The sequence below is a fragment of the Talpa occidentalis genome, unplaced genomic scaffold (assembly GCF_014898055.3).
Source record: "Talpa occidentalis isolate TD23 unplaced genomic scaffold, MPIMG_talOcc4v2.1 talOcc4.12, whole genome shotgun sequence".
NCBI classification, from domain to species: domain Eukaryota; kingdom Metazoa; phylum Chordata; class Mammalia; order Eulipotyphla; family Talpidae; genus Talpa; species Talpa occidentalis.
The window spans coordinates 12,857,201-12,869,362 of NW_023601212.1; the positions used below are offsets into that span (position 1 = coordinate 12,857,201).

The 12,162-nt window shown below is 40.3% G+C and overlaps 1 protein-coding gene across 3 annotated transcripts in view; it reads right to left on the bottom strand.

Annotated features, from left to right (window-relative positions):
- The window catches only part of ALG9 (ALG9 alpha-1,2-mannosyltransferase), a 68,333-nt gene that overhangs the window by 16,299 nt on the left and 39,872 nt on the right, over nucleotides 1–12,162 (bottom strand). The gene's annotated exons all lie outside the window — the stretch shown is intronic.

Here is a 12,162-nt window from a genome sequence, read left to right on the forward strand (position 1 = left end):
GAGGTTGCAACACACCCTGCAAATGGTACAGAAATGCCATGGATAGCATCTCCTTCAAAACTGCAGCAGAACTATCAGAGACATGGGAACTGGGCCCATAGCAAAGACCAGTAAGCAGACATCAAAATGCAGGACTAAAGCTTATGAAAATAATATAGTAACTATTAGCAAAACTACCATCATCCAGTTGCTTATATCTGAATCATAAGAAAGCACTCCTGGGTGCCCACAGGAAAATATTAATCCATTTCATCTCAAGGCACGTTGGTACTGTGCTTCTCCCAAGTTGATTAATTCAAAGGAACATGCTGCAGAAACTGCAGGGTACTTCTTTGGTGAAACAGTTCATTTCAAACTATAATCACATTCTCTTCAGCTCTCCTTCTTCAGAATATTTAATTTAATTGAACAGTCACAGGGAAATTTTTTAAGCCTTTTGATTTTTTGTTTTAACTTTTAAAAAATAAGACAATACACAAGTTTCCATGAGGCTAAATAAAAACTCAAAGATAGAGCCCATCACTCATGTAGTCAGCTAAAAAAAGTAAATCTGAAGGGAAGGAAACTATTATTTTTCACATGCAAACAAAATATCATTTTAAATATCATTTTAAATATCACATCAAAGTCTATAAAAGAGTATTACCTCTATTTTATAAATGAGAACGCTAAGATTCAGAGAAATTAAATAATTTCATTTTTCAACTTAAGCCCCTATTACAATGTACTAAGCATTAAGTTTGAGTTAAGGACACAGAATCAAATTAATAAGACAGTTCCTGGACCTCCCTCGTGGCGCAAGGGGTTAAGCACCGCACTATGAAGCAATCTGAAGCCTCTACAGCACGAGTTCAATCCCCGGCCGGCCAGGAAGCAACCCACACAGCACAGCAGACCTCTCCTGTCTAGCCCGCTGCTTCCCTCAGCGGTGTATTTCACTCAGTCTGCCAGTTCTGTTCCCCACTCTGTCTCTGGTGAATTCTCTCACCCCCTGCATCTCTGGCCTGCACCCCAGCTCTTGTATGCATAAATAAATAAATCTTTAAAAAAAAAAAAGAATGCAAATTTCTTAAAAAAAAAAAAAAAAAAAAAAGACAGTTCCTGCCCCAGGAGAATTTATAGCCCTGACCAAAATGACATTTGTAAATACCAGAACCATATTTGAACCTAGGTCAGTGTGACTTCAAAAGTCATACCTCAACCCTATCAAAAAATAACTGACCAAAGAGCAAAGTGCTCTCAGGAGCTCATCTAAATGTCTCTCAAAAAGTAAAACCAAAGAAATGTCTTAGAGTGGCAGGCTTCAGCATGAACAAAGGTCATTTGAAATATGAATACATCTAGCAAATCTCAGAGTTAATGAAGGGTTAAAAACTTTTTCTTTGGGATCAGGAAGAAGTCAAAGCTGCTTACAAAAATTTTTCTATTAACCACTGCACTTAAGATTACTAGTTAGTAGGTAAGACAGGAGAAGGAAACAAATGGCAGAAGAAATGGAAAGGAAGAAACAAAATTAATTCATTGCAATATGACTAGCATACTATATAAAAATCCAAACTAATCTACAATAATTTTTTAGAATTATTAAGATAATTTACTGGGCCTCCCCGTTGGCGCAGCGGTTGAGCACTGGGTTCCGAAGCTGCCCGCAGCCTCTGCGGCACCGGTTCGATCCCTGGCTGCTCCCCGGCCACCGGAGGAGGGTCCCGCATGGCACGCAGACCTCTCCTGCCGCCCGCTGCTCCCCTCAGCAGTGTACTTCGGTCCTTCTGCCTGCTCTGCTCCCCGCTCTGGCTCTGGTGAACTCTCTCACCCTCCCGCGCTTCTGACTGTACCCAGTGCTTGTATAAACAAACAATAAACAAATAAATAATAAAACTTAAAAAAAAAAGATAATTTACTAAACTTTAGATGCATAGGCTGCAAATAAATGCCACATATTCCTATATAACAGCAGTAAACAAGTCATATTTTTAAAAAATTACATATTTTCAATATATTTTCACATAAAAACATATTTCACATTATGTGAAAATACAATTCACAAGGATCCAAAACCATGTGACTTAGAATAAAACAAAATATGGGAAAGTTCTCTATAAAAAACATAGAATTTTATTGATAAATGTCTATCAACTTATGTATAAATATAGTATATTGATCAAGTAAAATGTGGTATATGCCCACGGTGGAATACTATTCAGTTTTAAAATGGGCAAATGCTATAACATGGGTGAACACTAAAAACATATAAGTGAATGAAGTAAAAAACAAAAGACCACCTACTGTATGATTTCATGTAAATTCACATGAAATCATGTGAATTTACATGAAATCATACATGTAAGAAAATCCACTGAGACAGAAAGAAGATTAGCTAGGGACTGGGGAAGTGACATTTAATGGGTCCGGGTGGGGGCCGGGGGAAATGAAAATCTTTTGAAATTAGTGATGGTGGTTGCATACCAGGAGTGTACCAAAAACCACTGAACAACACACTTTAAAGTCACTGATTACCATCTAATCCGGCAACTCTGATACTGAACACCAGCCTCAGTTTCCCTCAGCCAATGAAAGGAAACAGAGTTTGAGAAGGAAAGTAGTTTATCAACAAACTGAGGAGGGCAGCAGACTCGTGTCTGAAAGAACCCCCATTCTGCTCCTTGGCAGAGTGCTTATACAAAGGAGTAAAAAAAAAGAGGGGGGCTGAGCAAGGGTCTGCAAAGGAGGGATAGGATCCTTTAATGCAGGCATATGGAGATTTCAGGCGGGCGCCAACTTGCTTTAACACCTGTTTAACTTCCTTATTATCTTCTTAGAGATGTTCTTCCATTTCCTTAAATTGCAAGAAGACAAACTTGTTAAATACAACAGATTGGAGTGCTTATCTGATGAGGCAGGAAGAGAGACCTGTCCTGTGTCACTGTGCCAACTCTACTTCTAGATTTATACCCAAAAGAACAGAAAGCAAAGATTCAAAAAACGATATTGTATCTCAGTGTTCATAGCAGTACTATTTATAATAGACAAAAGGTATAAACAACTTCAGTAAGTGAAAAGATAAAATGTTTGTTTAAATGGTGTGGATGATGAAGTTCTGCAGCGAGACCATGGGTAATGGTTGCACAACAATGTGAATGTGGTACAGGACAGGGAGGTCCTGGAGACCACCCTGTTGCAAATGTACTTAATAACACTGAGTTATATACTGAAAAATGATTAAAATGGTGAATTTTATGTTATGCATATTTTACTACAGCAAAAAAGTCATTGAAATGGTGAATTTCAACTCAAAAATATTTTGATAATTAAGTAGCTCCTTTTTTTTTGAGATTTTTTTTAATATATATTTTTTATTTATTTATTTATACAAGCACTGGGTACAGTCAGAAGCGCAGGAGGGTGAGAGAATTCACCAGAGCCAGAGCGGGGAGCAGAGCAGGCAGAAGGACAGAAGTACACTGCTGAGGGGAGCAGCGGGCGGCAGGAGAGGTCTGCGCGCCATGTGGGACCCTCCTCCAGTGGCCGGGGAGCAGCCGGGAATTGAACCAGCGCTGCAGAGGCTGCGGGCAGCCTCACAACCCAGCGCTCAACCGCTGTGCCACCAGGGAGGCCCGAAGTAGCTCCTTTTAAATGGAGAGAGGCATCAATTCCTAGAGTAAAGACTCACTATTATAAAGACACATCTTTTGAATAAATTGAGTGAAGATTAAATGCAATCTCAATAGAAACACATAACAGACTTTTTTGGTGAAACTTGACAAGCTGATACTTAAACATACGTAGAAATGCAAGAGAAGGATCGCCAAGGCACTCTTAGAAAAGAACAAGGTGGGAGGTTGACTGTAAAGTTAGAACAAGTGAGACAGTGAGGTACTGCTCCAGGAATGATCAGCAGATAAATGAAAGAGAACAGAACAAAGCATCCCAAGACTCTCTTGCAGGGACATCTCAAGGCACTGGAGAGATGATGGCCTTTGTACTAACTGGCACTGGGACAAATGGATATTAATTGGGGGGAAAATGAAACTGGATCTCAACCTCATTCCATCTACAAAAATCAACTTAAAGTGGGCTATAGAACTAAATGTGAAAAGCCAAATGATAAAGTTCATAGAAAATAATATGGGACAATGTCTTCATAGTCAAAAGATTTTTAGATACAACACAAAAGCATCAACTAGAAAAAAAAATTGGATAAAATTGGGAGTATTTGTCCATCAAAAGACACCATTAAGAGAGTGAAGAGATGAACCACAGAATGGGAAAAGATATATGCAACACATTTAACAATCAAGGACTAATGTCTAAACCATATAAAGAACTCCTGCTAATCAATAAGATAAACACAAATCATCAAATAGACAAATGGGCAAATAAATATCTAAAATAGGTACTTCATGTGAAGAAATCTGGTCAAAAACAAATGAAAAAGTGTTTGACTTCGTTTGAAACCAAGGAAATGCAAATTAAAAGCACAACAAAAATGACTCTACCAAGTGTTGACCAAAATGTGGAGCGACTCTTAAACATCGTTGACAGGATGTGTCATTCCCCAAGTGGCATTATTTACAGTTGGTCCAGACTAGAAACAAACATACTTGAACAACCTAAAATAATAAATTGTGGTATAGCCATTCAATGAAATACTACATAGCAGTAAGACCAAACAACCACAGCTGCATGCTATGACATTGGGATTAATACAACCAAAATTTGCTGAAAGCATCAAAACACACATACACAGGGCCTCCCAGTGGCACAGCGGTTGAGCGCTGGGTTTTGAAGCTGTCAGCAGCCTCTGCAGCGCCGGTTAGATCCCCGGCCGCTGGGCGAGAGTCCCACATGGTGCACAGACCTCTCCTGCTGCGCCCGCTGCTCCCCTCAGCAGTGTACATCATCCATCTGCCTGTTCTGCTCTCCCTTCTGGCTCTGGTGAATCCTCTCACCCTCCCGCGCTTCTGACTGTACCCAGTGCTTGTATAAATAAATAAATAAATCTTTAAAACACACACACACACACACACAAATGCAACAGGATTCATCAACAGGCAAAACCAACCTATTCAATATATTTGGAAATGCATATAAAAGTGTTAACTCTGAAAAGCAAGGAAATTATTAGTATAAAAGTCAGCACCCCGGTGGTGGGTATGGTAACATACATGTGAAGGGTGTGATCCTATACCTCTAAGTCATATAGAATGCTGTAAACCCTTGTTATCTCAACTTTTAAAACAAAGTCAGGCAATTGAGGAAATTGGATCATGAGCAAACGGAACTGCTGGGGTGGGGTTTCTGAAGGCTGTAATATTTCAGTATTTGACCTGAGTGGTAGTTACATTTTTATTAACTTACTGTACATTTATCGTTGACATTTATTAGGCTTATATGGATTATACTCAACTGAAGATTTTTGAAAGTACATAAAAGAACAACTTGGTCATTTCTGGCTTACAGTAAGCTTACTGCTCCCCAACCTCTAGCTCAGTAATGTTCTCATTCTCTCCCAGCACTATTTATATGTAAGAAAGACTTCAGTCTCACATCTGTCTCTGCATATGGGCTATTCCTGCAGGGGAGAGAAAGCACAGGAGAATTGACGTCAGACCCAATTCCATTCCACATAACTCTCTAAAAATTATCCTTTGCATAAACACTTCAGGAAGCAGCCTTTTTGGTCTGAACACCCACTCTGTAGCTCCAAAGGATTTTAAAACATGAAACACGTTTTTAAAAGCTTTGCAAGTGCCATGCCTCTGCAATCATTTAGAACCAGCAAGGGGCAGAGACTCTCACAGTCTCATGCCTGAGGACACTCTGTCCATGACATTACAATACTTGACCTTGACCCATCCTTTTCTGGCCAAGCACTCCACAGGTCTGATTATCTAGTTACGTGTTGGGTAGTAATTAATTAATACTCAATTATACCAGTTAGCTTTAAGCTCTCTTCATCACACCATCCATATAAAATTTCATTTGAAGTAAAAGTTAAGGAAAAATACAAAGGCAAAAATCACATTGATACACTAATTCAATTTTTGAAAAATTTTTAAAAGATTTATTTATTTATTTATATAAGAACCGGGGTACAGGGCAGATTCTCAGGAGGGTGAGAGGATTTACCAGAGACAGAGTGGGGAACAGAACAGGCAGACTGACGAAATGCACTGCTGAGGGGAGCAGCGGGTGAGACAGGAGAGGTCTGCCGCACCATGTGGGACCCTCATGGGCCGGCCGGGATTGAACCAGCGCTGCAGAGGCTGCGGACAGCTCTACAGTGCTGCGCTCAACGGCCTGCACCAACAGGGGAGGCCCCAGTTTTTGAAATTTTAACTTCTTTTAACCCTTTCTGGAAAGCAGCTACTGAATATTCTTCATTTTTCTGGGAAGCAGATTCGAACAACCAAGGAAAAAGAAAATGATTTTCCATAGAAAATGATTAGGTGTGATCAAGGGCAGTTTCTCTACTAGAGAAGAAATAAAGCAACTAGAAGAGGAGCTGTAACAACAAACTAGAAGGGCAACCTACAGAATGAGAGAAACTATTTACAAACCACATATTTGCTAAGGGATTCACATCCAAAATACATAAGGAATTGATACAGCCAAAAACCAAAAAAAAACAAATAATATGATTTTAAAATGGCCAAAGCACCTGAATTTTCCAAAGACATGCAAATGGTCAACAAATGCTCAGTATTACCAATCATTATGAAACTGAGTCAAAACCACAACAAGGTATCAACTCACATCTGTCAGGATTGGCTATTACTTAAAAGATGAGAAACAGGTGTTGGCAAGGGTATGGAGAAAAGGGAACCTTTTCTAGAAAAGATTGTTAGAAAACTATAGGTTCCTTAAAAATCAAAAATAGTTACCATATGATTCAGTAATTCTTTTGGGGAATATATCTGAAAGAAATTAATTCACAAAGTCAAAGAGATATCTGCACCCTCATTTTGATTGCAGAATTATTCATAATAGCCAAGATGGAAACAACCTACATGCCTGTTGACAGCTGAAATGTGGTATGTATATGCCACATAGACTGTGGAATATTAGCCATAAAAAAAGAAGGAAATACTACTATTTGCAATAACAAAGTTAAACCTTCATTTATGCTGCCTACATTATGCCAAGTAAAATAATTCAGAGAAAGACACATACTGCATGACCTCACTTATATATGGAATCTAAAAAATTTGACAACAGCAGAATGGTGGTTACTAGAGCTGGAAGAAAGGATCCGATGCACAGCATGCTGAGTTGATCATTAACAATAAAAGACAATAAAAAAAATAAAGAGCTCAACCTCATTACCAAAGTAGTCCCAAATTATATTTCAGAATGTTAGCCTATGTTAAAGGAAGGTAGGAGATAGGTTTACTAAAATTGGACATGGGTTAAAAAGAGGTTGAGGGTGAGTAGATAATTCACAAACAAACAAAAAATCCAAAAGGTCATTTTGAGTTAGAGTTTACCTTTTTATGGCTAAAATCTCTCTGTCCTTACCTGTAACTGATCCCCTGGGACATTTTATATTACAAAAAACCATACTTTTGAATAACTTTATGCCAGTTTCTTAGTAAAACTCTGTTCCTGTAATAAAAATCTTATTTGAAAATCAGAGAAGGAGCTTCAAGTCAGAGTCCTAGATTCAGGTCTGGGCTCCACCACAAAGCAGCTGAGTGGCCAATACTCATTTAAGTTTTTCTACCTCATTTCCTTCTGTAAAATAAGGATAATACATTTATCTCAAAGAGTTGTAATGAGGATTAAGTAAGATGTCTGATATAAATAAAACCTGTAAACTCTAAAGAACTACACAAATAGCTGTAGTATTAGAAGGAATCTTTAAATGTGAAACGTCAGAATTTGATTGGAGCATTTGTGCCTGTTAAAATGACTTCTTCTTGGGCCTCCCTGGTGACAAGGCGGTTGAGCGCAGCACTGTGAAGCTGTCCACAGCTGCTGAAGCATGGGTTCAATCCCGGCTGGCTGGGGAGATGCCCACATGGCGCGGCAGACCTCTTCTGTCTCACCTGCTGCTCCCCTCAGCAGTGTATTTCGGTCAGTCTGCCTGTTCTGCCCCCCGCTCTGTCTCTGGTGAATCCTCTCCCTTCCCACACATCTGGCCTGTACCCCGGTTCTTGTATGCATGAATAAATAAATCTTTGGGAAAAAAATGACTTCTGTTTTGAACATTGATTGAAACCTAGACCTAGGGCAATTCAAGTTAAGCCCAACATAGAGGACAGAAGGGTTACAATATTAACCATTCTGAGTCTTCAATTCGCAATGAATTGGCAGCATCCACTACATGACACCAAATGAATCTTCTGGGCATTATTAAAGCCTAACTAAGTACCTGTTTGGTGAATACTGAACTAGTGTATGTATGTAAGATTCGTGGAAGATGTCTTTTTTCTTAAACTTATAATTTTGGACAGGAAATGAAATTAGGACAGATGAAATGCACATGTAATTGTAAAGGTGAAAAAATACACATTCTTTTTTTTTTTTTAAAGATTTATTTATTATTTATTTATTTATTTATACAAGCACTGGGTACAGTCAGAAGCGTGGAAGGGTGAGAGAATTCACCAGAGCCAGAGTGGGTAGCAGAGCAGGCAGAAGGACTGAAGTACACTGCTGAGGGGAGCAGCGGGCGACAGGAGAGGTCTGCGCGCCATGTGGGACCCTCCTCTGGTGGCCGGGGAGCAGCCGGGGATCGAACTGGTGTTGCAGAGGCTGCGGGCAGCTTCGCAACCCAGCGCTCAACCGCTGCGCCACCAGGGAGGCCCAAAATACACAATCTTATAAGAGCAATCAGAATGTGGAAAGGAAGGGCCCACTAGGTACAGTAGAGACCGCTACAGTAGTTAAAAAGAATGTGGGAGGGCCTCCCTGGTGGCACAGTGGTTGAACGCTGGGTTGCGAAGCTGCCCGCAGCCTCTGCAGCACCGGTTCCATCCCCGGCCACCAGCGAGGGTCCCACATGGCGCGCAGACCTCTCCTGCCGCCCGCTGCTCCCCTCAGCAGTGTATTTTGTCAGTCTGCCTGTTCTGCTCTCCACTCTGACTCTGATGAATTCTCTCACCCTTCCACGCTTCTGACTGTACCCAGTGCTTGTATAAATAAATAAATCTTTTTTAAATAAATAAATAAATAAAAAGAATGTGGGAAAAATGAGAAAGAAAAGAAAAATGGCAGAAATGAACAGGGTTTACAAGGGAAACAAGAGGAATAGCGGCTTGTTCCAAAAGATGTGTACTGAGAAAGAAAACAGGAGAGTGCAAAGATTGATAAGGGAGAACCTGATGAGGAGAGTCTGGACTTTTTCATTGCACTCAAGGTTTCTAAGCCAAGAGTCTCAGCAAGAGACATTCATGCTGCTGTGATGGGGAATGTGTGGTAAGGAAATGCTGAAGGAAGAGGCTAGGAGCAAAGACTCAGTCATCATGCAGTATCCAGTTGTGAAGTGATGACACTTTGAAATTTTATGGCAATGGGAGTGAAGAAAAGGTAAACTTCAAACCTATTTCAAAGGAAATCAATGACACCAAAATTGCCAATCCAATGAGCTGTGGGAAAGAAAAGGGTGCGGTAAAGCATCAGTAAAGAGGATTATATAAGTTACACAGCTACTGAGGTGAAAGTGTTCAAGTAATTGAAGAAAGTCCATGTGACTGAAATACCGAGAGTCAGAGATTTGATTTTTGTTCTTTCAGCCTGGAACATGCCCTGATTCCACCTCACAAATTCCTACTCATCCTTCGGATTTCAGCTAAGAACAATTTCCTTAGGAAAAATTTCACTGTCCACTTAAAACTAGGACAAGTCTCCAAATCACATGTTCCCATGGCAACAGTACTTCTCCATTAAAACACTGTACAACTATAATTTATGAATTGATTGGGAAGTTAGTAAACGCTCGTCTCTCTCATTCATTCATGTATTTCAAAACCTAGCATAGTACAAAACATACAGTAGGTGCTAAGTAAATGTGTATTTCACAAATATACAGAAGAATGCATGGGGAGAAAGTGCAAGAGGAGGGAGGAAGAGGTAAAAGTGTAGAAAACAGATAAGAAAGGAATAGAGAGGAGCAAAAGACCACAGCTGCCTGGGAGGATGCCAACAGTTCTGGACATAAGATGTGGGAGAAGCAAGGGGTGGAAAAAAACCATTAGAAAGATTGCAGGAGAAGAACCAACATGCAGTTTTGAATATCCAGGGGAAAGTAGATTTTGACAGGCAGAGGAAGGCCATGAGGAGGCTGAAGACTAAAAAAAGGTAACAACAGGGAGGGGTTCCGCAGATGTGCCAAACAATAAATGTACTGCGGTTTAGAATGCTGCGTGGGGACAGAGAAGAACTAATAGTCCAACCTCCTTTTCTCGGTGACCTTCCCTGCTGTCTATCCAGCTGCCTGAGCCAAGCCCTACAAGTCCTAAGACAGGAAGGATGTGAACTTGCTTTCAGGCATCTATCAGCTGGAAATGACAATGACGCATGTAGCTGTAAAAATAGAGATCTCTGGCAAGGGCCAATGTCAAGTGCAGGGAACATCACAGAGACATCATCTCTTTATATAAAACAAATCTTATTTCTCAAATGTTACTTGAAACATTCTGGTAAACAAATGCAGTGAAAAATTCTCTAAGAGTTTAAGGGGATAATGCGAACGATCAATCAAAATCAATTTTCCATGGCAAGTGGGAGGACTGATGCTGAGAAAGCTGTTTGAACACTTTGCTAAGTAAAATTTGGTCATGGAAGAGGCTATCAAACGGCAGCAATGACTGACATATGCTAGGAATTAATTGCTTAACTTTTTTTTAAAAAGATTTATTTATTTATTTATACAAGCACTGGGTACAGTCAGAAGTGCAGGAGGGTGAGAGAATTCACCAGAGTCAGAGCGGGGAGCAGAACAGACTGACGAAATACACTGCTGAAGGGAGCAGCAGGTGTGGCAGGAGAGGTCTGTCGCACCATGCGGGACTCTTGCTGGGGACCAGGGATCGAACCGGCGCTGCAGAGGCTGCGAGAAGCTTTGCAGCCCAGCGCTCAACCGCTGCACCACCAGGGAAAGCCCTAATTGCTTAACTTTTAAGCAGTATTTAGGATGAGTTCCTTCTTCCTGAAACTGCATTAAGTTTGGATTCATCTCTCTTCTCCCTATCCCTCTGTGAGCAAATGTCCTGAGGGCTTCCTATAGCTGAGTTTTCTGAGTTTTGTTGAAGGTAGGAACTGAGGTCATCCTGATCACCAAGGGTCTCCCTGCTGCCTATCATTATCTGGCACAGGGCAGACAGTCAAAAAGTATTTGTTAAAGGAAAGTATGGTCACCAACTGTACCAGGATGCTGGACAAACAACATCAAGTGTTAAAAACCAAGACCAATGATCAGTATATACCAAAAATTTCTTCCCTTTCATTAGCTTGCAGCCTGGACTTCTAGTCCATGAAGACTATTTATTTCTCCTATAGTAGCATATAATAAAGATCAAATCACATTGAATAAATCTACTAACAAATCTCTAACTAGCAAAACAGAATTTAAGCTCCATTAAACTACTACTTCTGATCTGAGGCTTATACAATTCACTATGACAAGATTTGATTTACTTGGCTATTTTATATAAAAAAAATTAAAATATGGGAGTTGCCTATAAAAACCAATTTAAACACTCTTCCTGAATTCCACTACAGTGATCAGAATATACAACTCTAGATCTGTGAGTGTGTTCCCACCATCAGAAAGGGGATCAGCGAACCCAAAGGTGACAGAACATCAACAATCACATTTACCAGCACACCAAAATTCTACATGGATATTTCTTGCCGATTCTCAACTCACAAACAAGATGTTAGAGATAATTAAGTCTGGTTCTGTAAGCTTCCTGAACTTTCTGCATGTAAAGAATTCCTCTGAGAAGCTATCTTTTGATTCCATTTTAGCCACATTTTTTATCATAAAAAAATACAAATATGAAATGAAATCCAGGCCTCCCTGGTGGCCTAGGGGTTAAGTCTCAGCGTTACCACTGTGATGGCCCACTTGACAGGCCCACTTGACAGCCTGCGTTCCATCCCTGGCCAGGCAGCTGACCCACGTGGCGCAGCAGACCTCTCCTGTCTCACCTACTG